This window comes from Lissotriton helveticus, chromosome 3_1, assembly GCF_964261635.1.
Source record: "Lissotriton helveticus chromosome 3_1, aLisHel1.1, whole genome shotgun sequence".
Taxonomy (NCBI): domain Eukaryota; kingdom Metazoa; phylum Chordata; class Amphibia; order Caudata; family Salamandridae; genus Lissotriton; species Lissotriton helveticus.
Genome location: NC_136061.1, coordinates 1,558,408,324 through 1,558,422,104, shown reverse-complemented (window position 1 = coordinate 1,558,422,104; position 13,781 = coordinate 1,558,408,324).

Sequence of the window (13,781 nt, the reverse complement as noted above, 5' to 3'; positions counted from 1 at the left end):
CAGGCAAAAGTACCTCAAAGCCTTTCTGTAAAATCTCCTTTAAGCAACCGCGTTAGGCTTCTCTGTTTGCCACCTGTAGAGCAATACGGAGTAGGCTTCATAAATGTCCGTTTGGAAATCCAACCGTAATTGTGCCCTGCCCTAGCAGGAAACATTGAACAAGGACACCGCCGGCCTTACTACAAGCAACAGTACTCCAAGCATGACGCGTAGCAAAAAAAAAATGTAATGGTAAAAAAAATAAAAAACACCACAGGCTTGCTTCGATGGGTGTATTGTGCTAGACATACCACTAGGGACAAATACGTGTACCAAACTCCAACATCCTCAGTGGGATGTAGCCCGCGGTTTCTCCTATTGAACTGACCCCCTATGACCGTGATTTTGAAGTGAAAAGCCAACTCTGGAAATAGGGAATAAAGGCACCGTGCGTCTAAATGAGCCCCCCTAAAACCGAGGGGCTCACCAATGAAATATAAAGCCAGCTGGAGCAAGAAGAGGTGAAACACCAGAAATGGGAAGTGGATCATTCCACTGTTACGTCAAATGGGGTTGAGAACGTGTCGCCCAGCCATGCTAGCACTTCAACAATTGGATTCCCAATATATGGCAAAAAATGTAGCAATGTTCTTGAAATCATGTTTAAAGGTCCGTAACGCCATGGAGATATCGTCTAACTGAATCCTTTTTATTTGAACCAATTTTTTGTACCATATTACAACAATGTGCTTTTATGTATATGTATTTATTTTGTCTATGATGTACTTTTTATGATCAAATTGATTAATCGAATAAAAGCTTTTGACTTGAGAAGTGCACAGTGGGGAGGTAAGCTAGTCGAAGAAGGAGTTACATGGTATGAAAGTGAGCTACGTAAGGCTGGGAATTGTATTTAGGTGAACGAGCCAAGCTTTTGGATTGGTTTAGAAACCTCTGCAAAGCGTGTAGCAATATATAACATATTAGAGTTTACGTATACATCATGGAATATATTTGAAAAACCACACCTAATCAGTATCTGAGAGTTGCAGGGACACACCGGGGTGCCTTCAAGTGCCGGGGTGGAGTATGCCACAATCTGCTAACACTTGTAGGATTCTCATAAGTTATATATAAATATAAAAAAGCAACCACCATTTCCTCTCGCAATAGTTAGGCCTGGTTGCCATACCTTCCGCATTTCAAGTACCGACACGTTATGTACGGGGAAAGGTGAAGGAATGCAGGGAATTGAACCAGCTCAGTTTGGAAAGATAGCCAAAGCAATCTCCCCCCTCCCTAAAGGCAGTTGTACTGGTCGCCCATTCCACATAAGAAAACACATGAACTAAAACCAAATAAAATAGTGCCTTAACAGGAACAGCCAAGGTTCGATTTCAGAGGCACCCCTGTGACAAGCTGTCCCTTAAACTCACCCCTCGACTTCAAATCCCAGTTCTTCCACCCTACTAGCGCTGCGAGCGCCGATTCACGTTTTTATACAGGCTGAGGTAGGCTTGCTTGATGCTAACAGCCAGCCCCACAGGTGTGTTGCCTGACACTGATTAGTCTGGCCAAAATGTGGGACGGAGAGCTAGAGCTGGCCCCCTTTCTCGTATTAGAAAATGTTATTGAAGCTTTTCTCTGCCTCGGGGCCGCCCATTTCTGTGTTTAATGCCTCTTTGACAGAAATACATGCTATTTTGTGAGGTAAACTTGAACACCAGGCAACAATCCAAGATATAAAGTCATCACGTGGTAGGTATGAGTGACTCACCGTGTTCGTGTTTTTTTTTTTATTTGAATTCTGGTACTTTTAGTTTTGCTTCTGCCGTTACAATTAACGCACTACAAGCAACGAATGCAAGAAAAGAAGAATCAAGTGGAGCAGGTGACACCCGCCATGAGGCAACGTGAGATCTTTGAACACGTCTTAGCAGCGATTCATTACCACGTGGTCCCATGTCATGTCACACGACCCTGAGTTACTTGGCAGGTCAGCGGAGTTTGGGTTTTTCTGATGAATCCATGCCATTGGGCACACGCACATCACGATTCCAGGGACGGCCTACAATTTGCACATCACAGCAGACAGAATGCATTAGGCTGTTAAAATCTCACTACTGGGCATGTGATCCTCTTGATGACATTTTGTAATTTCAGACCTCTAGCATGCCAAAATCCTACAGTCCTTCTCCTAGAAGATCTGTTTGAAGTTTACATCCTTTATTCTCTCAATGTTATTAGCAAACTGATTTTTTCAAGGCAGGAAGGGTTGTTGGATCACTCAGTGTCAGCAGGATGCCACTATTCTATTAGTGTTTGCAAAGGAATACTACAACTCCCAGAATGCACTGACTTGTGATTGGAAAGCCCAGGGCTGGAAACCTGGAGGCTCATGTACTATTTTTTCATGCAACACGGTACAGAAAGGGAACTCACGTGAAGGTGAGAAAGCAGAAATGCTCAATATTACCAAAGTTATGGAGCATTTCCCCTCTCTTCTTGTGTTGGTGCTCTGTGTGCTGCCTAGCACCAGTGCAGACACCCTTGCAGGGAGGTATCCCTTGCACAATTAGATACATTCCTACACACAAAATCTTTAGAGGCATACTCCTCTTACCATGTGTGCTGCAGAATGCACCACACACGGAAAGAGGAAGTAAGAAGTAGAAATAAAGATATTTCTCCTCATTAGGCCTGTCAGGTAGGCACACAATTTGGGCACAAACCCAGGTTTACATGTCTTTGGAAAGCTGAGTTTGTGTCAAAATACATGGGTGGAAGGATAGGAATGCCCATGCTCCACCCATATAATGTCTCTCCGATGGTAAGTAATGCATGGCTCTTTGCGTTCTTTGATTTTTAACAATCCACGCAAAGCCACACACAGTGGCTTTGCATGCCTTAATAAATGCCCAAAATGATTTCACGTCGGCGCTGTGCCTCAAAAGTGACGCAACCTGACCAAAATCATTATAACCGTCGACCTTTATGTCCTGCAGGTATGAAGAGATCTGCCAACCCTCAATATCTGCTGCAGAAGTCTGAACGAAATGGGCAGTGTCGGACAACTCTGGCTGGATTAATTTGTATAAATCACCTCCTCCCAGCACATGGTATGGCCTGACACATTACCAGTAATCCCATGCGTCTGATACCTTTCTTCATCCCAGTTCTATGTCACCCAGTTGCATCCCTAGAGCTTTCAAGTTTCCAGGGTTCATGTGTGAGTATTTTATCCCTATCATACATTTTCTGACTTGTAGTCCTGTTGAACCCATTATAAAATAATGATTACAAGTCCCAGACCACAAAGCAAAGACCTAAACCGGATGAATTTCACATCGACCTGGGAAACTTGAGAGCTCTTACTATGCCTCATCCAGACACCACAGAACAACAATAAAAATAATGCCATCGGAATGTCCCACATGGCCCTCCCATCTTGTTCACAGGGTCGGACAAACCTATAGGGCAATCAGAGAGTGCCCAAAGGGTTGGTCTGATAGGTCAATCAATCAATCAATCAATCATAACACTTGTAGAGCACACTACACACCTGTGAGGGTCTCAAGGCGCTGGGGGTGTGGGGGGTCCTGCTAGTGATCGAAGAGCCAGGTCTTGAGGAGTCTCCAGAAGGCCAGTAGGTCCTGGGTGTGACCTAGGTTGGTGGGGAGGGTGTTCCGGGTCTTGGCGGCGAGGTGGGAGAAGGATCTGCTGCCGGTGGTCGCTCTTCGGATGAGGGTGACTGTGGTGAGGGCGAGGCTGGTGGAGCGGAGCTGGCGGGTGGGGGGTGTAGAAGTTGAGTCGAGTGTTGAGGTATGCTGGGCCGATCTTGTGGAGAGCTTTGTGTGCGTGAATGAGGAGCTTGAAGGTTATCCTCTTGTTGACGGGGAGCCAGTGCAGGTCTCTCAGGTGGGGTGTGATGTGGCTGCGGCGGGGGATGTCGAGGATCAGACGCGCTGATGTTTTCTGGATGCGTTGCAACCGCCTCAGGAGCTTGACCGACGTTTCTGCGTAGAGGGCGTTTCCGTAGTCCAGCCTGCTGGTGACGAGGGCCTGGGTGACTGTTCTTCTTGTCTCGGTGGGGATCCACTTGCAGATCCTGCGGAGCATTCTGAGGGTGTTGAAGCAGGGTGAGGAGACGGCATTGACCTGTTTGGCCATGGAGAAGGTGGAATCGAGGATGACCCCTAGGTTGCGTGCAAGGTCGGTGGGTGTTGGGGCTGTTCCTCATCCATCAGGCCATCAGGAGTCATCCCAGGCTGAGGGGGTGGAGCCGAGGATGAGTACCTCCGTCTTGTCCAAGTTCAGCTTCAGTCTGCTGTTCCTCATCCAGTCGGCTTTGGCCTTCAATCCTTCATGGAGGTTGGTCTCGGCGGTGTGAGGGTTTTTGGTGAGGGATATGATCAGCTGGGTGTCGTCAGCGTAGGAGATGATGTTGCGGTCGTGCTGTGGGGCGACGTGGGCGAGGGGTACCATGTAGATGTTGAACAGCGTCGGGCTGAGGGAAGAGCACTGGGGTACGCTGCAGATGATTTCGGTGGCCGTGGAGTGGAAGGGGGGGAGGCGATCACTCAGAGTTCTGCCGGAGAGGAAGGATGTTGTCCAGTCCAGGGCCTTCTCCTGGATCCCAGCGTCATGTAGGCGTGTGCGTAGTGTGTGGTGGCAGACTGTGTCGAAGGCGGCTGACAGGTCCAGGAGGATGAGGGCTGCTGTTTCTCCATTGTCAAGCAGGGTCCTGATGTCGTCCATGGCGGCGATGAGGGCGGTCTCGGTGCCTTGGTTGCTGTGGAACCCGGACTGGGACGGGTCCAGGATGTGGTTATCCTCGAGGAAGCGGATCAGTTGTTTGTTGACGATTTTCTCGATGACCTCAGTGTGAGGGCAAGTGTTTGGCTGTTTGTTGGCCTGTTTTATGGTCTGATGGGCCTGTATTTACCTTTGACTACCCTGATATTAAAATAAAAACCTTGCGGCAGCAGGTTCAAGTCCACGCAGTCTCTGATACCTTGCAAAAGATGTCTACATCGTGTCTTTAAAAGTTTAAAACTGCTCTAACTTGCAAACATGGGCCACTTTTTTAGCTATCTGATTTACTAATGGCAGCCACTTTTATTGTGGTGCTCGGGCCTATTTTCTGCACCTGTTCGACCCTGCTTGTCTATGTAAAGTCACATCTCCACCAACAATTCTTGTACCACTAAGCACAAAGTAGAAGTGGTATATTATACCAGGAAAGAGGACGAGCAGTAAGTGCCTGCACAAGTAAAGGATAAAAAAATAAAATAAGATCCTCTTTGAATTATCAGACCATTACCACCACAACTTCTGGTCCCTCTACTTACTCTCTGAGGATGTAGCCAAGCCAAGGACCAGCTTCAATACCAGTATGACACAATAGTCTCCAGAGAGATGAGGAAACACCATACCCTGTGTGGTAATTACCCACTCCCCAAGCATGCGATATGGCAGGCAAACCTCTGTTTGTAAAAACCTCTTTCCATGGGGTCCCCTGACTCTAGCTAGCAAGAAATTGCAAAGGTGGAAACAGCTATTCATATGGCAGTCTGCAGATTGGCTCCAGAGAGGCCCCTGTACCTCAACTTGCGAGGTAGACTTCCCTGTTTTACAATGATCCAGAGCTGTAGACCAACCCTCTTACCATTTGTTAGCTGATGGATCTTTCTTCACTGACTTAGAGGTGAGGGGAGTTAACATGACATCAACCAATTTCAAATCACAGTGTAATCCATTTGGCTACACAATAAGGCCCAGGAATCAGTGACTACAGTTAAGATGGTATTTTTACAAGTTAGCAGTCAAGATACACAAATCTTAGCACCAGGCTGTAAAGGAAACCCAACCTCCTAAAGAATTTTAGGTGTACCTGTGTGAGGCAGACAAGTAATTAAGTCACATCGATGTAAAAGATGAACAGCAACATTTGGTGCTCAGAGAAGAGTTTCTGGTTCTCTCTTCTATACATGATTAAATTCTAAATCATCCAGGTTAAAGTCCTGACTATCGTGTAAGCATTACATGGGTGGAGCATGACTGTCTTTGTTGTTACTGAACTAGGCAACAAGTCAAGACCTTACATACAAGATATGCCATCGCCCAAATCAGATTATGTGATGTTTGCTGATCACTCCTGCTTATGAGCCCATGAAGGAAACCTGAGAGCTGCCTATGCAGTCTGAACTGTGTCAGGTGTGGTCTAAGCCTCCTGGCTTCAAGAAGTGCTACCTGCACAAGTGGTCACATTCATTGCTCTCACTAGGGCATCCTGTGCTTCAGACCAGCTGAAAGTGACCATTTTCAGTGAAAGTCAGTATGGCTTTGGTATTGTTCATGACTTTGGACAGTTATGGTCTCAACACAGATTTATGACCTCCTTGGAGTCACCAATTCGCATGGCAAGAACATACATAATCTGTTAAAGAAGTTACTACTGCCTGTCTAAGAAAGTACAACCTCTAATAAGCTCCCTAAAATATTTAGATGGATATGACTCTAATTATTCGTATATGCTAGAGCCAAAACATGCATAAAATGTACCAATTATTTATCATTAGTTTTTTTATTTTCAAAATTCTAGTTATCATCAAACACATTTTTTTTATTTTTGGCCTTTTTTTTATATAAGGTATCCAAACAACGTCAAAGAATAATTAATGACAAATATTGTATAAGAAGAAAAGAAAGAAACACCTACCCAACAACCTCTCCACACTCTTTCATAACACAACTATATTAAAAGCAAAAAAGTAGGGGCGTCATTGCCTCCATATGTTGATAGGCACTTGTTAATGTAGTGTCATATGCATGTGATACTATCCAATATCAGAGTTTGTAAAAAATCACAATGAACACATTGCATAAAATATGGATAACAGAGATGAGTCACAAATTTCTTTTTCATTCTTACCAGTTAACCAGTAACATGTTCAATCTAGCACAAATTGCGCCAACGCACGTTTTAGTGGTTCACCATGGATGTGGTAACACCTTCTTCAGGGCAAACAGAAGATTAAAACCGGAGACAGGTAGGGAGAAACTTCAAATATGGCTCTTCAGAGACTAAATACAGGCTTAATAGTAGTCGCCCTAGAGCCGCAATTAGGCGAAAATAGAGAAAAGTGAGGGCAATCCAATCTGTATCCTAGGGTGGATGCCCCTAAGGAGCAGGGACTAAAAATGAAAAAAGTGAATGGCAGGTTCGATGAGGAACATTTTTTAAAGAGAGATCATTGTTAGAAGCTCTTCAGAGGGATGGTAACAATTTCTACAAAATTATTCCACCGCTATAGGTTGCTCCCCAGATAGAAAGTCAAGCAGGTATTGTCCGTTTTAGATTTACGAAGCAAAGAGAAAGGCCATGGCGTTGATACATGAATTAAGTGTCAGGTTGAATTTCCGCCACTATGAATGGTCTCCCAGAGAGAGAGTCAAACCCATATTCACCCTGTTAAGTTTATGAGCCAAATACTACTACCTGCCCAGATTGTGGCCATAACGGAACTGACTATGTCACTATGAACAATGGGTATGTGGATTAGAGTGAGAGATATGGTGCCCTGCTTGCTTATACCTTCAAAGAGGAATACCAAAATGAAAGAACAGATAAGACAAATTGCAATCTGTTGATAACCACAGGTGATACTTGGGAGGAAGTTAAGATGTTACAGGAGGAAGTTGCAGAAGCAGTACAGCAAGGCTGGATTAGAGCAGGTTGTGTCCAAAGAGATGAAGACAACATTTGGGTTTCCGGAGCTGGAAGACCTGTGTTGCCAGATTACTTGTTACCTCCAGTGGCGAGACATTATCATCTACCTGCACATTTAGGTAGAGACCCCATGGTGTGGTTGTTCAGGCAAACATGGTTCAATCCTAGGTTCAGATTGACGTCTGAAGAGTTGTGTCACAGGTGTGTTGTGTGCCAGCAGCAGAATGTGGGCAGGAGAACAGCAGTGACACTGAGTCACATAGGGAGATTAGGAGGTCCCTTCAATAGGATACAACGGGACTTTATTGGGATGCCTGTGTGCAATGGGCTGAAATATGTCCTAGTGATGTGTGCATCTTCTGGCGTTGGGTTGAAGCAAACCCGACAAGAAGATGTGATAGTCTCACAGTGGCTAAGTTGTTGTTCAGGAAATGAATACCGCACTTCGGGTTCCCACCCTCTCTGGAGTCAGACCTAGGAACTAATGTTAAAATTGAGGTCCTGAAGATGTTGTGCACAGCATTGCAAGTCGAACAGAGGCTACATTGCAGTTACTTCAGAAGCTTTGTGAATTGTGGAACAGGTCAATGGCACTTTGAAATCCAGATTGGCTCAAGTGTGTGCCTCGACATCTCTGAAATGGGCTGATGCTTTGCCTTTTGTGCTGATGAGCCTATGTAGTACTCTGGATAGGAGAACAGGATTGTACCACCATTAAATAATCAAGGTCAGAAGCTGGGTCAAGAGTCTTCTGTGGCAAGGGGAATTGAGTGTTAGCCTAAGCACAACTCAGCAAGAGTCAAAGGGAATAAGCATAGAGGGATAAACCTCTGAAAGTCCAAGGAAATAGTGGTGATAATCTCAGACAGTGTAGACTTAAGTTATTGCACCAAAATCTCTCAGATAACACCCCTCTGTTTGCATTATCAGGGGTTCCATTGTTCTTTTTCCTTCACACATTGTAAGCTGGAACGAAATGTCCCACCCTGAACATGGGAACTACATCATCCTTGGTCACATAAGCAGCATTGCAACAGTGCTGAATAAGACTCTTCAGTTACTGTTCTGGCTCTACATGTTCTTTGTCAAGGTCTTCTTCACAGGTTTTCTCTCTATTGCTAGTACCATGTTGTATCTACTTCTCAAACTAACAAACATGTGAACGCACCTAAAAGGAAAAAAGACATGCAAACAGAAATGGAAAATAACATTTTATGCAGAATGGGAAACAGGAATAGTCAGGACAACTTTAAAGTATTAAATCAATGGTGCACCTTTAATATGCATGTGCACTTTCAAACATGTACGTAAAAAATGTCAGTACACTAGATTCATATTACATGTGGCATAGAGTAAATCTTGAATTTTCATGTGTAAGTATGACTAAGAACTACATTTTAAATGAAATATACAGAATGTTAGTGCACACATTACATACATTATTGTCGTTTCTAAAGTAACTATATTTCTATAACATGAGGATGGTTTCTACATAATCATCTATACAGTAAATATTGTTTAATGAATTTAGCCACACTCTATATTCATTCTCTAATACTACAGTGAATGCACTTTATTAGTGATGCCAAGTGCAACACTTTACATTAATGTTGCTAGGCCACACAGGAAACACGTGCTAAGTGCACATTTATGTTATGTTTGTGACATGTAAGGGTGGAGCTGAAATTGCGCTGCGCCAGTAGCAACCCTACACTCCGCACACCATTGGCACTTCTCTACTGACCAATAAAATGTTTTCAGAACAGCAGAACAAATGCAACTCCTCAGAGTAGACAGTGCCCAGTCACACCAGCCCAAAAATTACAAAGATACGATCCAACAAAAGAAAGAAGAGGTTTGAGGTGAGGTCTTGACAGGAGCCGGTCCTGAGAAGATGTGTCCTGGCTGAGCTCTGTACTATGAGTTCTCGCTGCAATGGTTAGCAAGTAAATTGATGGAGTGGGGACACTGCGCTTCAATGAGAGGACTCCTTAGTCAGGTGTCCACCTCTCCCTCATAAGTGCATGTGAATTCAAAAAGTTTGACTTTTGACGGTGGCATTGTTGTAAATCCAAAATGGCATCCACGATCGCGGTCACTGCAACCACTGAGCTCCAGCTCCGGCTTCAGCAACGGGGAGGAGGACTCCGACTACGGCGATCTGCAACTCACAACAGCATGATGAGACAGAGGTAAGCTAGGGCTTCCAACATTTTAGAGGAGGCAGGGGGGCATGTAAAAAAATAGCCAAGAGAATTTATTTTTTCCATTTACTTAGACTGAAACAGAAGCAATCTGCCCGAATCAGGTCTATTGGCATATCTGGTGAAAGACAAAGAACATTTCATTTTAGGCAGTTTACTAACATAGCACAAACAAAAACAGAGTTCTAAACTCTGTTTTTGTATGCGCTATGTAAAACTACCATAAACTAAATGTCAAGGCATATCACACACTCTAATCTCCTCTTCCAAGAATTAAGGACATAGCGTTCAGGCTCATTACATATATTCCATGCTCAAGGTGCCTTATTTCCAGCAGATCACGATTCAGCAATCCGAATCGGGTTTCTGCATGCAGGAATCGGGAGGCAGGAACCTAGCCTTGAAATTGGGGGTCTCCCATTTTAATCAGGAGGTTTGGCATGTATGGAGAGGTTGTACTGGGCGAGAGTTTGAAGGAGCGAGCCAGCTGGGAGTGCTAGAAAGCATCAGAGCTCGTGCAGCAAGGCAGGAATTTGGGAAAGAAGTATGAGGATTGCTGGGACTGCCACCCTGAACTTCCATTTTTTGGACTCTCTAAAGCCATTAATGCCAGCTGGCCCAACCCACACAACACTGCCTGGAGCCAAAAGACAAGTCAGCACATGTGCTGCCTAATTCTTATCAGTGGCTGTGCTCCAACACCATGATCAGTTGAGCTTAGAGGTTTCCTGTTGGTTATCGCACCTTCCTCCCTGGGGTCACCAACCATCAGTGGTCTGCATCAGGACAGGTTCTTTGTCTACACCATGGCAACAGCTAAAATGAAAGTCACCAAAGCATTGTCCATTTGAAAAATGCTATAAACCCAAAAAGCAGAAAAGGGCAACAAGAACTCCAAAACGGCATGTTCGACTGATTCGCCAGAAGCCTCTGACATTAATCTACACGCTCTGCCACCAAAGGAGATATTCAGACTCTCCTGCAGAATTCGGCAAAAACATTTCACCATGGTGCCAAGACATTAACAGATCCACCTCAGATCTAGACCACTCCATCCAATAAACAGAAGCTCATATTGACCAAGTGGAGAATGACTTAACGGCCATTTTGCTTGAGAAAGACAAACTCTCTCAGAGATTTTCCTCCCTTGAAACATGACACATACACCTCATCTGTATGACAGACAATACTTAAAATCATTCCAGAAGGAGCAATATTCTCATCAGAGACGAGGTCCTCAACAAGGATCTTGAGAACTACATATCTGCTCTTGCCTAGCAGCTTTTACTGAATTGGCCATCATATTCAGTACACTTCGACTGCATATACAGAGTTCTATTGACATTTTGGCAGAAGAGAAGCCTAACGCCAGATGTGCTTATCAGAGTGTTTTTTTCAAAGACAATGAAGCTGTAAGAAATGGGGTTGTTGGTTGACTGGAGTGTTATCCCTGGTCAAGCAGCAGCCACTAATCGTCTCAAGGTGAAGTCACAAGCAAACTCTAAATGAAACTGTTCTCAACCCTCAGGTAGCTTGGCAATAAAGCAGCCAGGCTTAACTTAGGGGCAATATGTAAAGTATTTGTGTATCACTTCAAACAATAACACAATGAAAACACACCATAAATGGTACCCACACCAGTTAACAAAAATAGAGTGAGATTTAATAAATAAAACAAGACCAGAACAACAAAACTTCAATCAGTAGAACAGAAGTTATGATTTTTTAAAGGTTTAAGTGTAAAATAGTGCCAAAAAGCACAAAGTGCCAACCACGGCTCACTGGTCGTGTGAGACAGGGAGAAAGTCACAAGTTCAGACTCAACACAATGGAATACAGATCGGATTAGGGGACCAAGTTAGCCTCACTGAAAAGTTACCTTCACAATCCAGTGGCAAGAGTCCCATTCGTGGTGGAGGGTGCCACAGAGAGCAGGGTAGCGTCGCAGATGGTCATCGATGAAGCATGAAGAGCCGACTGGGCGTCGCGGGCAGTCTCCGCTGTAGCATGAAGATCCTGTTGTTATCGAAAAAGGATTGGGCGAGTGCTTCACTGTGTTGCACCATGAGAGGGGCCAATGCTGTAGTGCGAATGGCAAGCTGAAGGAATTTCACATTGCCGGGCTGTGCGAGTGACAAGGATTCAGCACCACCATGCCTGTTCTCAGCCGTGAAGAGCCCAACAACTTCAATTCAGCCTCTCTGAGGCCTCACCAAGGGTCCAGGACCAGAGAGGCACCACTTGGGGATACCTGGTACCCTTCACCTGTAAGGTGGGTGCAGCCTCTAGAAATTCCCTATTAAGTAATCAGGTATCTGACCTTCACTGTCCTGGATCTAGACAAATTTCCGGAGGTGTGCAGCCTTTTGTGTGGAGGTCGGCAACAGTCTATTCAAGTGTAAGTAGGGCTGTGCCAGACATGGCCCATCCAGGCACACCTACACTATCTATTCTGTGTGGCTGTCTGAATACACAGAGCCCAACTGTCAGCTACACCCAGGCATGTGAACTAGGGACAGGTTACAGGCATAAATGGCTAAGGCAGGAAAATGCCAACTGTCTAAAAGTGGCATTTTCAAAATTGTAATTTAAAATCCGACTTCACCATAAGTTAAGATTTTTCATTACAATTCCAAAGACATGAACTGAGTACCTGCTCCCAATTGGAAATTACTGCTTATTAAATGTAATAGGGTAACCCCAATGTTATCCTATAAGAGACATAGGGCTTGCAATAGTGAAAAAAAACAATTTAAGAGTTTTCCACTACCAGGACATGAAAAGTTACAAGTACATGTTCAACTTTTTAAATACACTGCACCCTGCCCTCAGGGCTGTCCAGGGCCTAACCTATGGATGAATTATATGTATTGAAAAAGAAGGTTTTAACCTGCCTAAAGGTTTATTTGGGCAGGTTGAAAAGGCAGTTTAACACATTCTCCAATGGCAGGCCTGAGACATGTTTTAAAGGGCTACGGAAGTGGGTGGCACAATCAGGCTGCAGGCCCACTGGTAGCATTTAATTTACAGGCTCTGGGTTCATGTAGTACCACTTTACTAGGGATGTATAGGTGAATTAAATATGCCAATTGTGGATAAGCCAATATTTCCATGTTTAGAGGGGAGAGCACAAGTACTTAAGCTCTGTTTAGCAGTACTAACGTGTTTCAGAGTCCTAAGGCCAGCAAAAATAGGATCAGTGAAGGCAAAAAGGTTGTATGGACCTTGTAGAGAGGGCAAATTCCAACATAAGCCATTTTACAAGCCATTTGTCACCAGGAGCCGATCTTCTTCAGGGAATCTATGTTGTCATTATTCCTAGATACCTCTTCATCACACTACAGTTAGTCAGGCAATTCGCTCATACCCCACTCACCTCCGCAGAGAAAATATACTCTACATTTGGGGGTTCCACTTCCAACTACTGTTTGCCTTCAAAGGTACGCAGCAGAGAGTCCACGAGGTGTCTGAGGCACCAGCTACTCTTGGCCTCACAGGGACAGAGGCAACCCCCACTGTTACCCCAGTGCATGAGGAACTACATCTGAAACATACGAGATATGCAAGGCACGTTTCACTCAGACACTAAGAGCATACTGTACTTCTTCACCACCTACTACAGGACACTATTTTCAGGAGACCATCTATCACCAGACAAGCAGGAATCCTATAATGCCTCATAACAGTGTGATAATTTCTTGCCCCTAGAGAAGAAAATCACGGAGGAGTATGTTAGAATAGCTATCTGCAACTTACTTGACTGAAAATCATCAGCCATGGATGGAATTTCAGCCTCCTTTTTAAAAACATTTGCCACCTTTCTGGCAACACCTATAACTGCAGTATATAACAATATTCTTGCACAA